We start from the raw sequence: 23,523 nt of genomic DNA, 5'->3' as shown, positions 1-23,523 counted from the left end.
ATTTTAATTTTCAGATTTCTAAGTGCTCGTGTACGCTCCCGTTTTGTGACAGTTTGCATGTCGTAAATCGATGAGGTCCGACAAAAGATTTTGTTCGAATGCCATGATGTTCCTAGCGCTGAACACCTAGGCATCTAGAGAACTTAAGCTTTGGCCAAGCGATATTTCTATTGGCCCTGGATGCGCACTTACATAGAGAGCTATGTGAAGAGATGTGCTCAGTGTCAGGCCAATAAGGCAGAGTGCCTTAGGAAAGCTGGCTTGCTACATCCATTGGAAATCCCAGATCCCAAGCGGGAAAGTATTTCCATGGATTTCATTGTTGGTTTGCCAAATACTAGTCGAGGCAATGACGCCATTTGGGTTGTGGTCGATAGACTCACAAAGATGGCGAAATTTATTCCAACGAAGTCGATAGTAAAAAGCCATAAGTTGGCGGTTTTATTTGTCGATCAGCTTTACAAGCTGTACGGTCTGCCAGAGGGTATCGTCAGTGATCAGGATACTAAGTTTACTGGGCGATTCTGGCGAGATATGTTTGCTCATCTTTAGATGAAGTTGAGTATTCTGACCATCCTAAGTCCGACGGACAAACTGAGAGGATGAATCAGATTTTAGAGGACATGTTGAGGACTTATGTCTCTCATCGGCAGTCTGAATAGGAAAGGTATCTCCCACAATTAGAGTTTGCCTACAACAGTAGCAAGCATTCTGCTACTGGATTTAGCCCATTCATGTTGATGTATGGATTTGAGCCGATTGCTATTGGCTTTTAGAGAAAGTCAAGGAACGCCAAGCTCGTGATTTCGTGTATGACATGCAAGAAATGCTCGAATTGGCTAAGAATAGTATAAGAACGGCTCGTGATCGAGTCACCACTTATGCTAATCAAAAGAGATCTTCAAGGACTCTAGATGTGGGACAATGGGTTTATCTGAAGATACCCAAGGATTCTAAGACTATGCGAACATGAAAGCATTATAAGCTTTCAGCTAGATATTGTGGTCCATTCTTGATCGTTGGCCAAGTTGTCTATAAACTGGCTCTTCCTTCGGATGTTAGTGTACATCCAGTATTTCATGTCAGCCGCCTTAAAGAAAAACTAGGCGAGGCCGACGTTGTTGTGCCTATCGAGAAAAATGTATTGCAAGATATGCAAACTGAGTATATTCCTCGAGAACCAAAGGCGGTTTTAGATCATCATACCCATCATTCACCCCAAAAGGCTTATGACGAGTACTTAATTAAATGGAAGGGTCAATCTGAAAAGTTTGCTACTTGGGAATAAGTTAGAGCTTTGAAAGCTCAGTCTCCCCACTTCATGATGAGGACATCAATGGTTCTTAAGGGGGGAAGTATGTTATGTCCCGCTTACAGGAGAGGGGATCTAGCCTAGACGCCATCGGGATGGGCATCCAGTGTCCGGGTGAACGTAGTGTGAACTCGGTCAATGTGGCCGGCCATTATTATAAAAGGGAGACCAAGGCCTCATTTGCAGTTATCGACCCCCACTGGTAGAGTGCCAGTGGTTAGCCTGTGAGGCTAGGAGTGTGCGAGGTCATCTCGAGGAGGCGAGGCCGGGTGGTATGGGACGCTCGGTCTTACAGGTGCACGCCTACGTCCTCGGACGTTGGCCCATCACGAGGGAGTTGTCGGATGGTGGCTATGGTCGGGTGGTTTGTCCGACGCGTGTCTGTAAGTGGTTTGTGTAGCCAGGAGATCCACTTCGCTCGTTCGTTTCACTTGAAAAAGCCAAGTATTGTTATTTAGGTCACTAGTGACTACCTCCTCGTGTCGGGATTGGGTAATTTGCGCGCCTGCTGCCTTCCTCGGATGTGGTAGTTGTTTCTCAGGCTCCCTCTCTGAAATCGAAGCCTAATTCTTCGTCACTCGTCACCACCATGGTAGGCCTCTATCTTACCATGGAAAGTTGATAGGGCAGAAATTTGAATGAAGCATCACCAGTGCCAAGACCGTGCGATTCGTTGAGTTGTCATGATTCACCACATTACCGGGCAAGCCCACATCGGCCTTTTAAATGCGTCCCTTCCAGAAGTCGGGATTTGGTGCACGTATTAGCTCTAGATTTACTACGGTTATCCGAGTAGCAAGGTACCATCAAAGAAACCATAACTGATTTAGTGAGCCATTCGCAGTTTCACAGTTTAAAAGAGTTTATACTTACACATGCATGGTTTAATCTTTTGGGGCCACTGCATCCGGGAATGGAACTTTGCTATGTTGGGTTAAAGGCCCAAATGACCCCCTTTGTGTATAGTTTTAAAGGTTAATAACCTTTGGCCAAGTTCACATTGAACTTGGCCACTAACTTTAAATTGGTCATATAATTATAATAAAGGGAAGTGAGGAGCCCAAATTAATTCACTCATTCTTCCCCTTGAAAAATCGTGCGCTACCTCTCTCTCTCTCTCTCTCTCTCTTCGTTCCCTAGCGTTCCCTGCTCTGCAAGTCTTCGCCCCACTCCAAAGCTCAAGCCCTGCACTTCTTCGCGTGCCCTATCACTTGCACACACCGCCGCGTGCTCATCAACTGGTATCAGAGCAAAATTAGGGTTTGCCCTAAACCTGCAAACGCTGATTTTCAGCCAAGGAGGTCAACTTTCACGCGAGATTTTGCAATTTCATCGCCAAAGGACTCGTCCCCGGACGCTAGAGAGCTCCCGGCAAGTCAAATTGACCTAAAACAGGTTGAAATTAGGTCAAAATCAGCAAATTACAGGTTATGACAGCAAAATACAGGTTTTGCAAATCATGTATTAAGGTGTGGGAACATCTTTGCTAGGTTCCCGCTACCCGAAAACACTGAAATTGCCGAAAAACAGGTCCCAAAAAAGGTGTTTTCAGCAAATTTCAGATTTACGCTGGTTTTTGCAAGTGTATTCTTGATGCATCTACATTGGGGAAAGTGCAAATTGATGCAATCTACGCACATTTGACAAGTTTTGGTTATGTATGACTATTTGTGGCTCATTTTTGTGCAATTTGATGCTACAAATTGGGGCTTTTGCTCATACATTCTTCTAAAGGCTATGTAGTAGTCTTATGTATTTTCTCTGAGGTTAAAAACAACTAAAATTGTTGTTTTTGAGCACACATTTGCTCGCTGAAATTTCCTGCGCATAAATTTCAAAAATTGTTTTTTGTGCCTAAATCGACTATTTTGCCCCAAATTGCTCCTGTGACCATTTGGAGCTGTAGTGCACACCTCTGTGAGGCTATACTTCGGTTTTTGTGCATTTTGCCCAAAAATTCAGCGTATTGGCCCTCTTATTCGTGCAACTATGGCATCATTTTCTTCGAAGAATCTCTTCTAGATTAGAAGGTTCGATGGAACAGGTTTCAATCTTTGGAAAGACTGGATCCAGGGAATCCTATTTCTTAAGGATTGTGAAGGGGCACTTGAACAGGTAAAGCCACATAATATGACGGATGAAGCATGGGTTAGCCTGAACAGAAAGGCAGTTACATACATTAAAATGGCCATGACCGATGAGAAAGTCATTGATGTGAAAGGTCTCACAAGTGCTTTTGATGTGTGGGAGAAGTTAAAGGGAATGTATGAGAATACAACGCCTGTCAACCAAGTGCATTTGATGCGAAAACTTGTTGGCATGCAACTAGATGAGTCCAAGAGCGCTGCGGAGCACTTGTCGTTGTTCGCAGGTACTTTGTCGCAGCTACAGGATTCAGGCTTGCCTCCTTTTGATGATAAGCTGAAAGCTATCATCTTGCTTATGACCTTATCTGAGTCATGGGAAACACTGGTGGTTTCATTGTCCAATAACCCCAATTTGACCTTTGATGGTGTTAGGGGTTCTATCTTGAATGAGGAAATTAGGAGGAAAGTAAGCGGAGAGGGAGGCAGCTCTGCCAACATGGTTAGAGGCAGGACAAAGAAGAAGAATGTCTATGCATAAAGGAGTAAGAGTAAGAGTAAGGAAAGGGGAAATGCCAGCAAAGGCAAGGGTGATGTGACTTGCTATCAGTGTAGCAAGAAAGGTCACAAGAAACCCGATTGCAGGTACTATAAAGCCGAGTTAGAACGGAAAAAGAATGGCGGAAACAAAAAGAAAGAGAAGAAGGAAGTCAAGACAGATGCACAGGATAGCTCAAAGGACAAAGAGAAGGCCAATGTGGCTTCTAGTGTTGTGATTGAGGAGCTGTTAGATGTAGATGACATCTTGTGTGCCACTTTGTCAGATGATGAAGCTTATGACCTTGATGCCTCTCTTAATGTTCATTCACAGGACATGCAGATCACCAAGAGTGATCTTATTGATGCTTTGTTGACTGTCAATGATGCATTATCCCAGACTTGGATAGTTGATTCTGGTGCTTCATTTCATGTGACTCCTATCAAGGAGTGTTTCTCTACTTTTGATGCAGGCAAGCATGGCCATGTATACCTTGGAAACAATCATGTATGTTCCATTGAGGGTATTGGCACTGTGCATCTCTCCATAGATGGCACAAATGAGCTTGTTTTGCATGATGTTAGATATGTGCCGGGAATCAAGAAGAGTCTGCTTTCTGTTGGTCAGATGGATATGCATGGTTACAACATCTTGTTTGAGAGAGGATCATGGAAAATGACTAAAGGCTGATTGTAAAGGGCACAAAGAAAGGGACACTTTACTGCATGCATGGAAAGGTTGTGTCGGGCAAGTTTATTGCATTGGCTGATATTAACTCTCACATGGAGTTGTGGTACAAGAGGCTTGGCCATATGAGCCAAAAGGGCCTTCTAAGCTTTGTACTTTGAACAAGCTTGATGCTAAAGGCACAAAGCTTGACTTTTGTAATGAATGTCAATATGGCAAGCAAGTAAAGCGTTCTTATTACTCTAGTGTCTCTCGTAAATCTTGTGTGCTCGATCTTGTACATTCTGATGTATGTAGCATGCCTACTAAGTCTATGGGAGGTGCATGCTATTTTGTCTCCTTTGTTGATGATCATTCTAGGAAAATTTGGGTTTATTTGCTTATATCTAAGGATGAAGCCTTTGCTGCGCTTAAGAAATTTCATGCATTTGTGACCACCCAAATAGGTAGGAAGCTAAAATGCTTGCGTATGGACAATGGGGGAGAGTTCACAAGTGCTGAATTTAACAAATTTTGTGAAAATTTGGGCATTAAGAGGGAGCTTACTGTGCCATACAGCCCCTCTTCTAATGGTGTGGCTGAAAGATTCAATAGGACACTTTGTGAGAGGGTGAGATGCATGCTGTCCACAGCTAATCTCTCTCATGGATTTTGGGGAGAAGCTTTGAAAATTGCAGTCCATATATGCAATCGATCCCCTCACATGTCTTTGATAGGTGACATCCCTAAAGAGGTTTGGTCTGGCAAGCCTGCTTCATATGATCACTTACGTATTTTTGGTTCCGAGGTTTTTGTGCATGTTAGACTTGAGTTGAGGAGTAAACTAGATGCCAAGTCCATTAAAGGCCTCTTCATGGGATATGGTGAAGAAGGCGAAATGGGTTACAGGATTTGGTTACCTTAGCTCAAAAGGGTTATATGCAGCCGGGATGTTGTTTTTAATGAGGCAAGGGTGCATCAAAACAATTGTGCCTCAAAGCATGACCATAAAAGGGTCAAATTTTAGCATGACCAGTCACCTGTTAGGCCTATTTTTGACCCTCAGGATGCACCACATATGGCTGAAAATGAAGATGATCCAGTGGTGTTTGAGCCAGATGATGTTGAACAGTATTCCTCTTTGCATTACATTATGTTGACAGATGAGAGAGAGCCTCTTACGTATAAAGAGGCAAAGACATGTGAGCACAGTGACAAGTGGGAGCTTGCTATGCAGGAAGAGATTAAAGCTTTGCATGCTAATCATACTTGGGACTTGGTGGAATTGCCCAAAGGAAGGAAGGCTATTCCTAACAAATGGGTGTATAAAATCAAGACAGTTGATGCAAAAGCCAAGTATAAAGCAAGGCTAGTTGCAAAGGGATATGTTCAAACCAAGGGCATAGACTTTCAGGAAGTGTTCTGTCACAAAGTGATGACGTGGCGGATAGCAGAAACCCTAAAATTCCTGCAAACCCTAATTTTTGCCAAAAACCCTAATTTCCGGAAATCGCGGAGGCTATTTTTATTTTTATTTTTATTTTTGAAATGATGAGCGACGCGAATTTTGCTTTTTTTTTATATAAAAAAAGAAAAGACTCTCTTAAGAGAGAGAGAGGACTACTGCTTTTAAAAGCTTTTGGGCATCCCTTGTAACCTTTAAATAAGTGGTGAGGGTCTCACTTCTGAGAGCATCTGGACGCAGAGTCTGAGAGTGAAACCCTAACCGCTCTCTTGTACTTTGATGAGTGATTAATACAAAAAGAAATATCGAAAGGGGCGCCAGTCTTTGGGGCCAATATCTCTAGGCACGGAACTCCGCCGGGCCAGTGCAAATCTATTGTGATCTGTGAATTGTTTTGAAGTGGTTATTTGGTGTTGTCGCGGTTGATTCTTGACTTGGAGTGTCCAAGTCTGTTACAGTGGTATCAGAGCACGGCCGATTTCTCCTCTACGGGAAATCCGATCCCCGAATTTTTTTTTCCGTGGCACCTATGGCTTCAGGCAATGATTAGTCGACTCCCTCTGCATCTGGAGATGCGGGCTGGGATCACAACGAAGATTCAGACAGAGAGTATGGCCCGCCTCGGCCTACTCAGGCGGAGCAAAGAGAGATGGAGCGTCGTCAATTGATTGGCGATGCAACAAAGATGATGCTCAATTTTGCCAAGGACCCGAAGATGGCAAAATATATGCCTCTTTGGAAGGTACAGATGAAGTGGCAAAGAACCACAACCCCACTCCCGAAACCCGCTCTCAAGAAACCTTCTGCCTCCAAGAAATATACGGAGAAGGAACTAGAGACTGTGGTTGATGCACGGATTGCTTAGCTTTTCGACGTGCAAAAGAAAGGCAAAAAGCGCAGCAAAAAGCAGAAGAAAGGCACTGACTTCCCGGGATATTTGGGTCGTCGGTTGACATTTGACAAGGCAAAGAAACGGAAGAAGCGTGTTCGATTTGAAGGAGTACCCAATTCTTCTTCTTCTTCTGACAGTTCTTCTAGCTCCTCGGATTAGAGCGAAGAAGACAGAAAAAGCAAAAAGCGAAGCAAGACACAAAGCTTCGGAAAGGGCAAGAAAAAGGCAAAGAAGGCTACATCTCGCCCAGAGACTGACAGTTCTACTGAGGACTCGCCTACAGACAGCTCAGATTCCGATGACGGAAAGTTTTATGCGAACAAGAAGAATTTTTACAAAGCCAACCAGTATGACTTTCTCGAAGATAAAAGCAAGAAAGTCCGAGAGTTTAAGGAAGGTGGGCACTCGATCAAGTTTGATACTTTTTCAGGATACTCAGATGCTTCGAAGGCTTTGTCTTTTATATAACAGTCTGACATCGCTTTCGCGGGAGGACGCTATTCAGAGCACTCCAAGATTCGGAGAGCTGCCTCTTACTTTAAGGGGAATGCTCGTACTTGGTGGTCCACGCTTCTTTTAAACAAGACTGCGCTAGTTAAATGATTGAAATTTAAGAGGCTTTTTATTTCTTCTTGGTTGACTCAAGAGTTTGAGCGAGATATACAAGCTGCTTGGAACCATCTTCGGATGACCAAGAAAGATACAATCAATGCTTATTGTGAAAGATTCTGGAGCTCTTTTCTACCCGCCTCTTCATTCAAGAAGATCTCGTTCAGAGAACAGATTGAGCGGTTTACCTTGGGTCTACCTACAGAGATCCGAGATCACTGCTTGGAACAGAAGTCAGCTTCTATTCAGGAGTTGATGAGTCATGCGACGCGGGGCTTTGCCATTCACTCTGGCAGTCTGACCTACCCCACAGATGAGGCTATGACACAACGAGCCGAACAGACTTCTGGGAATGAAAGTAGAAAGAAAAAAGAGCAACCAAGAGAAAAATGATGCACGACCCAAGCTTACTCCTGAGGAGAGAGCTCGCTTCATCAGAGAGGGGAAGTGCTTTGGATGCGGGGAACAGGGACATATCTCCGCAAAGTTCCCTAATAAGGCACAGAAAGAACAGAATGATAAAGACGACGACTGGCCTGAGAGTTCGAGAGCAGCTGAGGAATGTGGCAGAAAAGGCAGATAGAAAAGCAAAACTGGTACCACATGGCGTGGGACCTGTACCGAATCTAATGAATGAAAGTACAAACTTTGCTGCTTTTGGGGCAAAGTGAAGGATCAGGAAGCTCTTTTGAAGGAGCAAAGGCCAACTTCTTTTCACTTGGAATTGGCGGCTCGATTTGGAATTACGCCCGACAGACTGACGCCACAGGCAGAGGTAGTTCGACTGGCACCCAGATGGGATGTTGCCATTACACCGAGCATTGGCAAACTTTGTTTGCAATGACAGGGGTGTTCAGGGCACGCGAGTGACGTTCTACTCATGATTCCTTGGTACCACAAGAACTACGCCATGGTTGACTACCGGGCCAAGAAAGCGACTTTGATAAATGAAGGTCTTAGAGATTGTACTTGATGAACTTCAGTTTCTTACTCATTCTTTGGGAGAGAACTGAACGTTGGATAAAGGTTGAATATGTTTTGACCTGATCAAAAGAACGCCAAGATTTTTCTCCACACTCATGCCGATTGCTTTTCAGAGGGCCTGAAGATCAAACCATTGATCTGATACCTGGAAGCACGCCACCGAATCGGCCATTTTACCGTGTGAGCCGAGTACAAAATGAAAAGATTATGAACCCAGTGAAAGACCTCTTGGAAAAGGGTCTTGTCCAGCCTAGTACTTCACCGTATTGCTCTCCAGTGTTGTTCGTTTTGAAGAAAGATGGATCTTGGAGAATGTGCATCGATTATAGCACTCTCAACGAAATCACCATCAAGAACAGATTTCCGATTCCTAGGATCGATGATATACTTGACAGGTTACAGGGATCCTCGTGCTTTAGCAGGATTGACTTGAAGAGTGGATATCATCAGATCAGGATAGTGCCGGGAGACGTCTACAAGACAGCTTTTCGGACGACTTTTGGGTTATTTGAGTTTTTGGTAAGCCTTTTGGCTTAACCAATGCTCCTGCGACATTTAACCGGATGATGGACAAGATTTTTCGAGAGTACAGGCTATTTGTTGGCACTTTCTTTGACGACATCATTGTTTTCTCCAAGAATGAGGCAGAACACAGAGATCATCTGCTTCAAATCTTTCAGGCATTACGAGATCACACGTTAGTGATTAATGCAAAGAAGAGTGAATTTTTCCTACCAGAGATACATTTTTTGGGACACATTGTGTCAGCAGCAGGAGTGCAAATGGACCCGGCCAAGATAGAGACTATCCGTGACTGGCCCGATTTGAGGAATGTCCATGAAGTTAGAAGCTTCTTGGGACTGTGTTTGTACTACAGGCGGTTCATACGAAAGTTTGCAGAGGTTGCTTCCCCTTTGCATACCTTGACAAAGAAAGGAGTACCTTTTTCGTGGGGACCCACAGAGGTGACTGCCTTTCGGACATTGAAAGAGAAATTGACTACAGGACCAGATTTGACTTTGCCGGACTTGCAAAAGTCATTTGACGTATTTTGTGATGCTTGTGGTCGTGATCTGGGTGCGGTCTTGATGCAAGAAGGCCATGTCGGACCAGATTTGACTTTGCCGGACTTGCAAAAGTCATTTGACGTATTTTGTGATGCTTGTGGTCGTGATCTGGGTGCGGTCTTGATGCAAGAAGGCCATGTCATAGCTTACGAGAGCCGTTTGTTCTCTAGGCCGGAGATGACAGCACAGATCTATGAGAAAGAGCTTTTGGCGGTTATCCATGCTCTTACTCAGTGGCGGCATTACCTACTCGGAGCGGATTTTACTTTTGGCGGTTATCCATGCTCTTACTCAGTGGCAGCATCAAGTAGCGGGATACTTCCTTCGGGAAGGCTACTTGATGAGAAAGACTATGTTGTGTGTTACACAGCCGTTGAGGGATAAGGTTATGACTGAATGCCACTGTCCACCTTTTACGGGTCACCGCGGCATTGCTACCACCATGAAAGGGGTAGAGAGATACTTCTTTTGGCCGTGACTCAAGAAGGATGTGGAAGAGTTTGTGCGCAGTTGCTTGGTATGCTAGAAGTCAAGTTTGACAGGCATAAGGCATAGGGATTGTTACAGCCTTTACCCATACCCACCCACCCCTGGGAAAGTATTGCAATGGATTTTATTTTTGATCTCCCAAGAAAACAGAATGATCACGATGATTTTCCGATTACATGGCACGTCTGAGACGATTGTCTCCGACAGAGACCCCAGATTTATGAGTTTGTTTTGGAAGGCAATTTGGGAGAACATTGGCACGCGGTTGCAGTTCTCGTCATTGTTCCACTTGCAGACTGACGGGCAATTTGAGATTGCTAATTCAGTGATTTTAGATTTATTGAAGTCTTGTATCTCGGATCAGAAGACTCAATGGGAAAAGAACTTACCTTTGGTGGAATTGGCCTACAATAACACGATACACTCTTCGACGGGGAAGACGCCATGTGAGATTGTTGAAAGTGCTGCGAAGGTTCCATCCTTCCTGAGCACGAAAGATTAGATATTGGAAGCGGATGAATATTCGCGAGATTTGGATACGGCTTTTGCCAAGGTTCGCGAGACTTTGCAGGAGTCTCAAGAACGACAGAAAAAGGCAGCGGATCGCCATCGTCGCGACTTGAAACTGAAGGAGGATGATTGGGTGCTCTTACTTTTGAGAAGGCACGCCTAAGAAAGAAAAAGGGAAAGGAGAGGCTTTTTCCAAAGCTTAGTATGTGATACTACGGACCTTTCTAGATTACTGAAAAGATAAATGATGTCTCCTTCCGATTGAACCTGCCAGATACTTGGAGGATGCATAATGCATTGCATGTGAGTCTCTTGAACCCTGTTAAGGGTGATGTGCCTGATGATGGGGAGCCTGATGAGCAACCCGAAGTGGAAGAAAACGAGGAGATCCTTGTTCTTGAACAAATTTTGGCACATAATGATACGAAGAAAGGTAAAGTCCGAAGGCGGCTCTTGGTTAAATTCAAGAACTTTCCTGCATTTGATGCGAAGTGGATGGAGGAGGAGGACCTAGCAGATACTCCTCGGATTGTGAAACTTTACCTCGATGTTTTGGTTTAGCATAGTCTACTCCAAACGAAACCCAGAAACTCAGCTTGGCCGAAGATCTGGTGCAGTGGGATGCACAAGAGGGGAGTTACTCCGCTCCTTTGTCAATAAATGCCTCGATTTTGATACTAAAGTCACTGATGTCTCTTTGAGCTTCAGAGATACTGAGAGCTGACAGTATTCTGCTGGATGACTTTATGAAATGGAATTCCTGATAATGATACTGATTTGTTCTTGACTTCTTGTGAGTGCAGGAACTGATAGCCGAAATGACTGCAGCATTTTGGTCTGATTGATCTCGAATAGACATGGTTGCAATAGGGGTTAGTCAATCGGACATCGATGAGGTCCCGATTTGACCTAGATGTGATTGCTAGCTACATTGCCGATAAATCATGGTCTAAGATCTGAATGAATGTTGAATGTCATGTGATGTCCTGTGATGTTTGGTGATGTCCTATGATGTCGTGTGATGTGACTGTCGATTTTGTACATGTGCTAGATGTGTGTTCCTAGTACGTAGGTACTAATAGTCAGTGTCTGCTAAGACGGTTTATGGCTTTTGTCGGTTTTGTAGGCGTAATTGCGGTCGATTACAATGCTTTCAAGAGGGGGGTATGTCACAAAGTGATGACGTGGCAGACAACAGAAACCCTAAAATTCCTGCAAACCCTAATTTTTGCAAAAAACCCTAATTTCCGGAAATCGCGGAGGCTATTATTATTATTTTTTATTTTTTATTTTTTTGAAATGATGAGCGACGCGAATTTTGCTTTTTTTTTATATAAAAAAAGAAAAGACGCTCTTAAGAGAGAGAGAGAGGACTACTGCTTTTGATTTTAAAAGCTTTTGGGGCTATGCTTTTGGGCATCCCTTGTAATCTTTAAATAAGTGGTGAGGGTCTCACTTCTGAGAGCATCTGGACGCAGAGTCTGAGAGTGAAACCCTAACCGCTCTCTTGTACTTTGATGATTGATTAATACAAAAAGAAATACCGAAAGGGGTGCCAGTCTTTGGGGCCAATATCTCTAGGCACGGAACTCCGCCGGGCTAGTGCAAATCTATTGTGATCTTTGAATTGTTTTGAAGTGGTTATTTTGTGTTGTCGCGATTCTTGACTTGGAGTGTCCAAGTCTGTTACATGTTCTCTCCTGTTGTGAAGATGACCACTTTGCGTGTATTGTTTGCCATAGTGGCTGCTCTTGATTTGGAAATGGACCAAATGGATGTACATACCGCTTTCTTGGATGATGATGTGGAGGAAGAGCTTTACATAAAGCAACCCGAGGGTTTTGTTATTCCTGGCAAGGAACATTTGGTATGTATGCTCAATAGAAGCTTATATGGGTTGAAACAATCCTGTAGACAATGGTATAAGAAGTTTGATCGCTTCATGCTTAAACATGGTTACAAAAGAAGCCATGCAGACCATTGTTTGTATACCAAACATGATGAGGATGGCAGCCCTATCATTCTTGTGCTCTATGTGGATGATATGTTGATAACTGCAAAGAAAAGAAGCACTGTTGATGCTCTTAAAGGGCAACTGAAATCTACATTTTCAATGAAAGACCTTGGGACAACTGAACATATACTTGGAGTGCGTGTTAGAAGGCAAAGGGACCAACGCATATTGTATTTGTCGCAAGAAAAGTACATTGAAAAGGTGCTGGACAGATTTAACATGGCTGAAGCAAAGCCTCTTGGCGTGCCATTACAGCCATATGTGAAAATTTCCAAGGACGATTGTCCCAAGTCAAAGGAAGAAGCCAATGACATGCAAAGTGTGCCTTACGCTTCAGCTTGTGGTTCACTTATGTATGCTATGGTTGCTACTAGGCCTGGCATAGCCCATGCAGTGGGAGTTGTGAGCCGTTTTATGGCTAATCCAGGCAGGTTGCATTGGGATGCAGTAAAGTCCATTATGAGGTACTTGAAAGGGACTAAAAACAAATGCCTCTGCTATGGTAAAGTACCATTTGAGTTGAAGGGATTTGTGACTCTGACATGGCTGGTGATGTGGACACACGGAAATCCACAAGTGGCTATGTGTTTACTCTTGCGGGAGGTGCTGTTTCATGGTGTTCTAGATTGCAAAAGATCGTTGCGTTGTCTACTACAGAGGCTGAATATATTTCAGCCACTGAGGCTTCTAAAGAAGCTATTTGGTTAGCACGTCTATGCAGTGAGTTTGGTTTGCCTCCCAAGGCACCTATACTTGGTTGTGATAGCCAGAGTGCCATATGTCTGGCAAAGAATGCCATGTTTCATGCACGCACAAAGCATATTGATGTGCGGTATCACTTCATTCGAGAAGTACTTGAGGATGGCCTTATTACATTGGTTAAAGTCCATACATCACAAAATCCAGTAGATGCTCTCACTAAGTGCTTATCCAAAGCACAACATCAGCTATGCATACAGTTGGTGGGAGTCACGTAGCTTAAGGGCGCTATTTATGCCTTTAAGTGGGAGGTTGTTGGGTTAAAGGCCCAAATGGCCCCCTTTGTGTATAGTTTTAAAGGTTATTAACCTTTGGCCAAGTTCACATTGAACTTAAATGTGAACTTGGCTACTAACTTTAAATTGATCCTATATTTATAATAAAGGGAAGTGAGGAGCCCAAATTAACTCACTCATTCTTCCCCTTGAAAAATAGTGCGCTCTCTCTCTCTCTCTCTCTCTCTCTCTCTCTCTCTCTCTCTCTCTTCGTTCCCTAGCGTTCCCTGCTCTGCAAGTCTTCGCCCCACTCCAAAGCTCAAGCCCTGCACTTCTTCGCGTGCTCTATCACTTGCACACACTGCCGCGTGCTCATCATGCCATTCCGTGTCGACTCTCTCTCTCTCTCTCTCTCTCTCTCTCTCTCTCTCTCTCTCCAAGTTTGTTGTCCAGTTTCTCATATGTGTTGCTTTAGATTTCTTGCTTGGAGTGTCCAAGCCTATTACAATCAGTGCTTTTGCTAACTCTGAGGCATCACACCCGAATCCATCACATGCTGAAAAACTCGCTGCAAATCAGGACCCAAAAGCTCCCAATAGTACATGAAAAAAGCTAGAGTAAGGCCATCCTCTCCAGGGAAACTCTATCATTGAGTGACAAGGCTTGCAATGCATCCAACAGGACTCTGCAAGTCCATCTGCATGTTTGCTGTAATACCGTGTCTCACATACCTCCATAGCTCATTCTGATAAGACTTGTGTGCCTGTGCGGGCTTTTCTGTAGAGAGAATGTCATTGTAAACAGCTGAAACTTTTGATTCATTGTAAACCTCTGAGAACGGAACGGACTCTGCAAGTCCATTTGCATGTCTCCTGTAATACCCCGTCTCACATACCTCCATAGCTCATTTCGATAAGACTTTTGTCTCTGCGCGGGCTTTCCTGTAGAGAGAATGTCATTGTAAACTGCTGAAACAATTTCTTTGATTTTGAAAAGACCCTGAGTCGAAAACTCATCCTGCTGCTGCAGCTATCTAATGTCACGATTGTGACTATGTTAACAACAATACATCTACTCCTAGTATGCGCATAACAGCTATAATACGCGTACTTTATTTAGAATACGGGACGTCCCGTATTGAAACGTATAGTACGTCTCATAACGTTTTCTATTCTAGCATTTTTTTTGCTCAAAACATATTCTATTCTAATGTCTTTTGCTAGTTGATCAAGTGTGGTTTAGAGATTCATGGTGCTTGTTTATGTACGCTATGATTAAACATTGAAGAGTCATTGAGGAGGTGCATGACCCGCTTCATTTGTCCTCATTAAAGTATCATATCTAAAAAAGTTGACGTATTTTATTTTTGATTCTCAAAAATACGTCTAGTTCCGGTATTGTACACCGCGTATTAAACGTCCCGTCCCGTACCGTGGTTGCTATGGATACGCGAAGTGCCATGCCAAGGAGGATCCCTGCGCTTGGATGGTCACACCCCTTCACCCAAAGGACGTGTCTCTTCGCCAAAAGCCACACTCCTTCGACGACTAGTCACACCCCTTCGCTCTACGGGTGCGACTCTTCGCCCAATGGTTGCAGCTCTTCGCCGAAAGGATGTGTCTTTACGTCTAAAGTCATGTCTCTTCACCAAGAGACGTGTCTTTTCATTTATGTCTCTTCGTCTCCTATATAAGGAGCCCTTGTATCACACTTTCAATCAATCAAACACAGACTCTTCTAAGTCTTGTTTCTGAGTTCAGTTCAAGTTTCTTAAGTCTTAATCATGAGTTTAAGTACTTAATTAAAGATTAGCATCTGGAATCTTCACAGTGGTATTTAGAGCAAATTTTTTCCCGGGACCCGAAGATTGTGAGCCTCTCACCCTCGTTGCTACCCTCTTCCCCCCCCTTTTCCCGGAGTTGCATGGAAGCAGAAGAAAGATGGAATTCAACTTCTTCGCCAACTCTACACATATAAAAGCAGGATAAACAGAACGGGACAGCAGTGTGTGTGAGTGTGTGGCGTACCCGGTGACTTTCGGGACAACTTCTGCTGGAGCCTCTTCGAGCGCCCTTTCCTCGGGTAGTACCCCTTCGAACCCGTGGTTGCACCCCTTCATGCGAAAGGGTACCACGCCGGCAGGCTGCCACCTCTTCCCAATGCTCGCACCCCTTGGAAATGCCCGTTTGTGCATCCTTTTCCAATTCCTGCCAAGGCTGAGTATGCTTATGCTGCAAACGCTGGGCTGAGTATGCTGAAATTTCGTTGGCTGCTGCACCTCAACGGGCGCCCCTCTTCATGAAAGGGCATGGGCACCCCTTCACTCACGCCGCACCCCTTCCCCCCGTGATCTGCCTCTTTGCACATGCGCTGAATTGCTGGAAACGCTGGGCTGAAGCGCTGGCTGAAACGCTGCACTTCTTCGCTGGCTTATTTTTTTACGTAAGAAAGACCAGCAGCGCAAGGCATTTCAATTATACATAAACCTCAATTTTAATAATTTACAATGACGGACCAGCCCCTAAATTAAGCCCCATGTGAAACCACATTAAAACAAATACATTAAAAGAAACTTACATTAAAACAAATAAGAGTCTTCAGCCATCAGGCAACTTGTTCTTGGTATTGAGATTCTTGGAGGTTTCTTCTTACGCCCACGCTCCTCCCCTTAGCGCTGGCACTCGCACACGTACTCCCCCACCCGTTCTATGGTTGACGGACGCCACAGACAGTTTCCTACCTCTCGTACATGAACGAGATTCCTGAAGAGGTTATGTAGGAACGTGAATAGATCATTATCCCGGATACTCTAGAGTCGGAACTCGTTTCGAATACCATGCCAAATTCTCAGGATGGAGGTAGTCAATCTGACGATGCCCTTACTCTTATCAAGGAGCAGATGGCCACACTTTCTATAAGCCTCGCATCACTTCACACTCGCTTGGATGAGATGCACACGGAAAACACTTCTCGAATTCGACTTGTTGCTTCTCGGACTACACATGCTGATCCGACACCTTCTTCCGAAGCTTCAGTGGATGAACCCAACGAACCAGATTCAACTGAAGAGGTAGACAATCGCGAACTTCAATTACTTTATAAATTTTTTAATGCTGCACAGAAGAAGAAGCTTGATGTTAAACTGCCGGAACCGTACACTGGTCGCCGCGACAAGCGTGTGATGGATTAATGGCTGTTCAAAATGGAGATTTACTTATCGAACACGGACTTAGTCGAGAGTAAAAAAGTTGCACTTGCTAGTTCTCTGCTCAAAGACAACATTTCTTTGGTGGCAATGACGGGTTGCTGATGGTAAACTTGAATAAATTCCAGCGTGCTATTCGCAAGGCGTTCGAACCTGCCAATGCGGATTTTCATGCCTGGTCCTCTCTTCGCCGCCTGAGCCAGACAGGTTCCTTGGCCGCGTACATCACAGAGTTCCAACGGCTAACTCTGGAGATAGAGACCCTTAGTCCCTCTGATAAACTTCACAGCTTTATCGACGGACTCGAACCCAATCTGAAGGATGATGTGCACAAATACAACCCTACCACCTTGGATGTTGCAATTGCCTATGTGGAGCGTCTTGGCGATAATTGACGCCCTACACGGAATTTTCTCACTGGTAACAGATCTTCAAATAGCGCTCGCTTTTCACAGCGCAATCGGAGAGACAACTATAGCCAAAGTTGGCAACATCAGTCTCAATTCAGACAACAAGCAACGCAACCTTATTCAACTTCAAGGTTCTATTCTCAAGATTGACAATTTGAAAGCAGATGTTCCTCCACTTGATCGAGGTAAAGAACGTGATTTTTCTCAAGATCGGCATTCCAATACTCAACAAGGCTCTTCGTCAAATGGATCTTCGACTTCAAAGAAGGAAGGATTATGTACAATTTGCAGTGGTGACCATAGATGGTATGTCCAAAGAGACCAAATCCGTCTAATTCGAAAAGAAATTCCAACGCGGAAACATCATCGAATTTTGAACAACCAGATTTTGCTAAGGATAAAGGAAAATCTGTGGTCAATACGATTCGTGTCTCAGAGGATACGAGTATTCTTATAAAGCATGCTCAGTGCAATTCTTCAGTTTTGGAGCCTCTCTCGAAGCAAGTTTTGAGCCTTCTTGGACTACTCAATGGTCGCTCCATCAATATTTTGGTGGACAGCGGATGCTCGAATAATTTCGTCAGCACTTAGATAGTTTAACAGCTTGGCTTATCAACTCAGAAGACATCTCACTTATATGATGTGGAATTAGCAGATGGATCAATTTTGACTTGTGATCAGACAGTTCGACAATTGTAGTTTGAGATTCAAACTTATGCAGATCAACTGGATTTTGAAATCATGCCTTTATCTTATTACGGCATGATTCTTGGTCAGCATTGGTTATTTCAATATGATCCAGCAATTAGCTTTCGAGGACATACTATCAATTTGTTCAAAGATGGACGTGAATTGACTTTACACGGGCTTTCTCATGCGGAAAGAGTGATTCAAGCCTCACGTGTACTAGTCAAGCGACATGATACAATGGATTATGAAGAGAATAGGATTTCCGATGCAGATGCAGATATTATTATTGATGAATTTTTGAATTCATTAACTTCTCTTGAATCAATTGATGAAGACAAAGATAAAGATATAGTTGCAGATTCCGAGTCTGAAGACGATTATGCTTTCTTTGATTCTTTAGTGGATGATGATATGCCAATTACAAGTTATGAAGTTACAGTTCCAGAAGATGATTCTGAAGAATTTTGGGATTCATTATTGGAAGATGATTACAGTCTCAAGCCAAAATCCTCTCCAAAGATTAAAACTACGCTGAAAGCAAAGGATGGTGGTACAAAAAAAGGGCCAATTTTTTTTCCACCTGTTTGGTTCTTTGGAGGGAAAGTTTTGAAGCCCAAAAGTTTTGGAATTTGTATATTTTAGCTATAATTGTATCTCAAAAATACAAGTCGTGCAGTTTCACAATGGGCCAGCCCGTGTGAGAGTAGTGGTGTAATTAGTAAATTTAGTGGCGTTTGTTTGAATTGAGCGCTTTTTGCCAGCGCTTGGGCTCTCTCTCTCCCCCCTCAGACTCGTAGCAGAGCTGCTCTCTCTCTCTCTCTCTCAGCATTGTAGCAGAGCTGCTATCGTGTGAGTTCTCCCACCATGAGGACCCCAAAGGCCAAGGGAGCTGCTGCGAGCAGAGCGTCACCTTCAACATGCAAACAGAAAGAGAAGGCCAAGGAGGGAATGCCCACCCATGGGAGAAGCAACAACAAAGGTTCTTCCACCCCCGCCTCTCAACAAACAGAGCTGGAGAACAAAAGCAGTCCCAACACAAGGGTTAGTGCAAAACAGTTCAAGGCTTCTGAAATCGACTCCGAACGGACCTCACACCGTGTCGATGAGGATGAATCAAAATCTGCCAACAAGTCAAGACGTGGTAAGCTATTCATTGGAATCAGGCTTGTGTTAATTAGATGGTGTAAAACTTTGAATTTAAATGTTCAGTGTAAAATTTGATACCTTGGAGCATCGCATTTGTAATCCATATGCATATGAGAGAAAAATTAGAAAATTGACTTGGACCATGCTAATTATCCAGCTTGCTCTATAGTATTAAGTGTATTTTTCTAGGATATTCTAGAAAAGTGGTTGTGGAGCTTCAATGTTTGTGGATAGAAAGGTTTAGCTGAGACAATGTACATGATTCTATAGTTTCCTTGCTTTATGTTAGAGCTTTGTATATCATATGCTAAGGATTAAAACTGAAGTTATTGCAGACTATTGCTGAAGTTTTGTGGAAATAGAGTATGGATAAATCATATTGTAAACACATTAGTTATTAGTTATTACATGTACAGTAACAAATGTGGTACTTTGGATTTGTTTCACAATAATTTCTGATTTGTTTGACATTTCAGGTAAGAATAAAATGGAGGAGTACCCTCAACAAACCAGGTTCTATTATACAGCAGAGGACGTGCATGAGGAGTATGGCCTTAGTCTAGAAGGCAAACTCCCTAAGGACCTGACTGATGAGGACTTGCCATCCGAGCAGTGGTTATCTGTTTTCAAGTACAAGTTCCAAAAGAACAACAAAATTTATTTAAATCATTTGCAGCCACATCTGGTGGATGACTGCAAATTTCTATTCTCCAAAGTTTATCAGGGACCCCCTTCATGCGGTGAACTGATCACCAAATTTGCTAAGGGTTATGCGTTCAAGAAATGTGATGCAGCGAGAAAAGACCCAACAGGGCATAGAATAGCATGGGCCCGGTTTGGGGAAGGAGTGTTGCAGATGATATCATTTAGGATTGGCCTTCTTGACCATAAAGTTGAGACATGGAGGAAGCAAAATGCTTCCTCCCATGGAACTGTCCCGCAGTCAGTTAAGAAGGTCCGCATGACTCAAAGTGGCAGCAATATTTGCACAGAACCAGAGCAAGGTGTCAGAGGGGCAGTGGCTGACTACCTACCTGACTTAGAGGCATTGCTCCAAAGACTCCAAAAGCAGGTGTCACATCTAGGGTCATCAAAACTAACAGACCTGAAGGCCTCTATTCAAGCAAACAAGGACCAGCTACTGGTATATGAGGGTAAAGAGGGCGTGGCGAAAAGCTTGCTACGATGGCACGGGGTTTCCGAAAATATCAAGAAGCTCCAAGCTGAGGTTGAACAGCAGGAGGTATTGCATTTCTGGCTTATTGTATTGTGTACGACTGTTGAAAGTTTTTATTCTGCACAAGGTTTGGTGATTTGGCATGTTTCACTTCTTGACTGGTTTATTTGCTGACATTTTTATGGGTTTTAGTACTATCTTGGACTGGTTTGGTACTCTCTCTAATTGTTTTGGTACTTTTATTTAACACTAAGGGCAGTGTTGGAACTTACCTTAGTACTTGATGATGCTGCTTCATTTCATTTGGTACTCATTTGAACTACTTGCTACTATATTGGTACTTCCTTGTTCTAATTTTTGAGTCTTACACGGTACTATTTGTTTTGTTTTGGATTCTATAATGGCACAATCCATGGTACTTTTGGTGCTTTTCTGATCATTTGGTCTTTTTCAATTCTATTTTGGGACTGCTATGGTACATGCTGCTTAGTGCTTTGGTATCTTCTTTAAATGTCTTGGTACTTTCCAGTTTTTTTTTGAAAGTGATTTGCTTATTTTTGGACTGTTTTGGTACTTTTTAAACTGATTTGGGTATTTAATCGAACACTAACTGCTATGTTCGTACTTCCCTTGTAACCTTTTGATGCTTAGTTATTTTAATTGGTTCTCTCTTCGATCATTCTGGTATTGGCTTGAGAATTTTTGGTACTCATATAGTTTACAGATTTTGTCTTGGGTGCTATGTAGCACAATCTTTGGTACTCTGGGTGCTTTTCTGTTCATTGGGTACTCTTATTACTTATTTTGGAACTTTCTAGTTACAGTCTTATATTGTAATGTTGAGTTTGACTTGGGTACTTTTGGTGTTTGATACTGCTTTGGTACTCTTGAAACATTTGGTACTTCAACCTATTTTGCTACTTCCCTTGTAACCTTTTGTGCTTCTTTATTTTATTTGGTTCTCTCTTTGACCATTTTGGTACTGCCTTTAGAATTTTTGGTACTCATCTAGTCTATAGATTTGCCTTGGGTGCTATGTGGCACAATCTTTGGTACTCTGGGTGCTTATCTGTTCATTGGGTAGTCTGATTACTTATTTTGGTACTTTCTAGTTACAGTTTTATACTGTAATGGTGAGTATGACTTGGGTACTTTTGGTGCTTGATACTGATTTGGTACTGTTGAAACATTTGGTACTTCAACCTATTTTGGTACTTTCGGTACTTTCCTTGTAACCTTTTGTGCTTATTTATTTTATTTGGTTCTCTCTTTGACCATTTTGGCACTGCCTTGAGAATTTTGGTACTCATATAGTTTACAGATTTGCCTTGGGTGCTATGTGGCACAATCCTTGGTACTCTATGCTCTTTGGGTAGTCTGATTACTTATTTTGGTACTTTCTAGTTACTGTCTTATACTGTAATGTTGAGTATGACTTGAGTACTTTTGGTGCTTGAAACTGCTCTGGTACTGCTGAAACTTTTGGTACTTTTGGTACTTCTGGTATTTCTAGTACCTTGATACTACATTGGTATTTTCTTCTAATAATGTTTTCTTTGCTAATTGTTTGATTTGGTACTGTCTTGGTTCTATTTTGTAACTGTTGCAATAATATTTTTGTACTGCATGTGTTATTGCTTGCTAGCAGTCCATTTTGGTACTGTTTTGGTGCTTGTTGGGTACTGTTTTGTTCTATTTTGGTACTCTTTGAATAATTTTTTGCTATTGCATGTGTTCTTCCATGCATCTTGGTTGTTTTGGTAAGTAAATTACGAGAGCATTCTGTTTTGCAGAGAGAGTATGCCAGGCTCTACAACGAGTCCCTGGAAACCCAAGACCAGTACGAATTTGTAAGCAAGCTCTCTGTTGATGTGAAGAGAGGGATGACTCACACATTGACTCCAAGGCCTCATGTTGTGGACCCTGAAAACACAATACATGTGTTTGGTTCTTGTGTTGCCTGTGGGGAGGCTTTGGAGGCTTCTTACGTGGTTGGTACCTTCATGCTTCCCTACAGGCATCAATACGATCCACAGTGTTTTGTAGGTGTATTGAGAATGGAAGATACGTGCGTGAAGGCACTTTGCAACATTGCAATCCCTTCGGAGGCAAAGGCCTGGATTTCAGGGAGGTCATTATTGAAGAGTAAGTGGGGTGTTTGTGTTGGACACTACATGCTTATAATATCAGTTGAATTTATGATCTAATCTTCTCTTTCATCTTTGTGTATATGTAGGGAGAGGATCTTTCGGTGCGGACACCCATGACAACACCAACACCCCTGTAGATCGGAAGGATCTTCATGGATACGGCAAATCAGATGCCAATCACATGTTCCAGGAAGATCCTTATAAGTCAGTGCATGAAGTACTGCATGACATTGGTGCCAACACGATGGAAGGCAAAAAGGGTGAGCCTGCTCTAGACTCCACATGTTGGACACTACATGCTTATAATATCAGTTGCAATCCCTTCGGAGGCAAAGGCCTGGATTTCAGGGAGGTCATTATTGAAGAGTAAGTGGGGTGTTTGTGTTGGACACTACATGCTTATAATATCAGTTGAATTTATGATCTAATCTTCTCTTTCATCTTTGTGTATATGTAGGGAGAGGATCTTTCGGTGCGGACACCCATGACAACACCAACACCCCTGTAGATCGGAAGGATCTTCATGGATACGGCAAATCAGATGCCAATCACATGTTCCAGGAAGATCCTTATAAGTCAGTGCATGAAGTACTGCATGACATTGGTGCCAACACGATGGAAGGCAAAAAGGGTGAGCCTGCTCTAGACTCCAGTTTAGAGGAAGATAACACTAAAGCCGAAGCCTGCAAGGCCCTAATGCCAGCACAGTGGAAGGGAAAGGGTCTTGAGGCTGGTGTGGGCTCTGGTATGGCAGAAGCTAAACTGAAAACTGAAGTGTAGGAGAAGGATAAACAGGAAAGCGAATCGATTGAGGAAGTTGATGACATAGAGATAGAGCTAGGCAAGAAAAACAATGCAGAAATTCAGGCTGATGAGGAGGTGGAAGTGGAAGTTCCCTCGGCAGCCGAGTGTTTGGATGCAACTCCAAAGTATGTAGAGGAGAAGGCAGGCAGAAAGACGAGGCAGCAGGCAAAGAGTGAGGTGGAACTTGCTGACAGTGCGAAAGAGGCGGAACCTGCCGAGGGTGCGAAGGAGGCTGCGAAGGAGTATGGCACGGAGGAGGCACATATTTTGCAAAGGAGACGAAAGCCATGGAGGAGGATGAAGGTGCGGGACAGGCGACAACCTTAGAAACAGGTTA

At 43.3% G+C, this 23,523-nt stretch overlaps 1 protein-coding gene across 3 annotated transcripts in view; it reads left to right on the top strand.

Annotated features, from left to right (window-relative positions):
• Positions 1-23,523, top strand: part of GR (glutathione reductase) — a 45,690-nt gene that overhangs the window by 9,597 nt on the left and 12,570 nt on the right. The window contains exons 2-5 of one of the 3 annotated variants that reach the window (XR_015187149.1): positions 19,532-20,298; positions 22,026-22,377; positions 22,469-22,748; positions 22,840-23,519. The exons of the other annotated variants lie outside the window; for them this stretch is intronic. The gene's annotated coding sequence lies outside the window, so the exon portion shown is untranslated. The remainder of the gene's footprint in view (positions 1-19,531; positions 20,299-22,025; positions 22,378-22,468; positions 22,749-22,839; positions 23,520-23,523) is intronic. 3 annotated transcript variants of the gene reach the window in all.

The sequence above is a fragment of the Adiantum capillus-veneris genome, chromosome 29, assembly GCF_014529385.1.
Source record: "Adiantum capillus-veneris isolate H3 chromosome 29, ASM1452938v2, whole genome shotgun sequence".
Taxonomy (NCBI): domain Eukaryota; kingdom Viridiplantae; phylum Streptophyta; class Polypodiopsida; order Polypodiales; family Pteridaceae; genus Adiantum; species Adiantum capillus-veneris.
The sequence above is the reverse complement of the archived record's forward strand: the minus strand, read 5'-3'. Positions and strand labels throughout refer to the sequence as shown.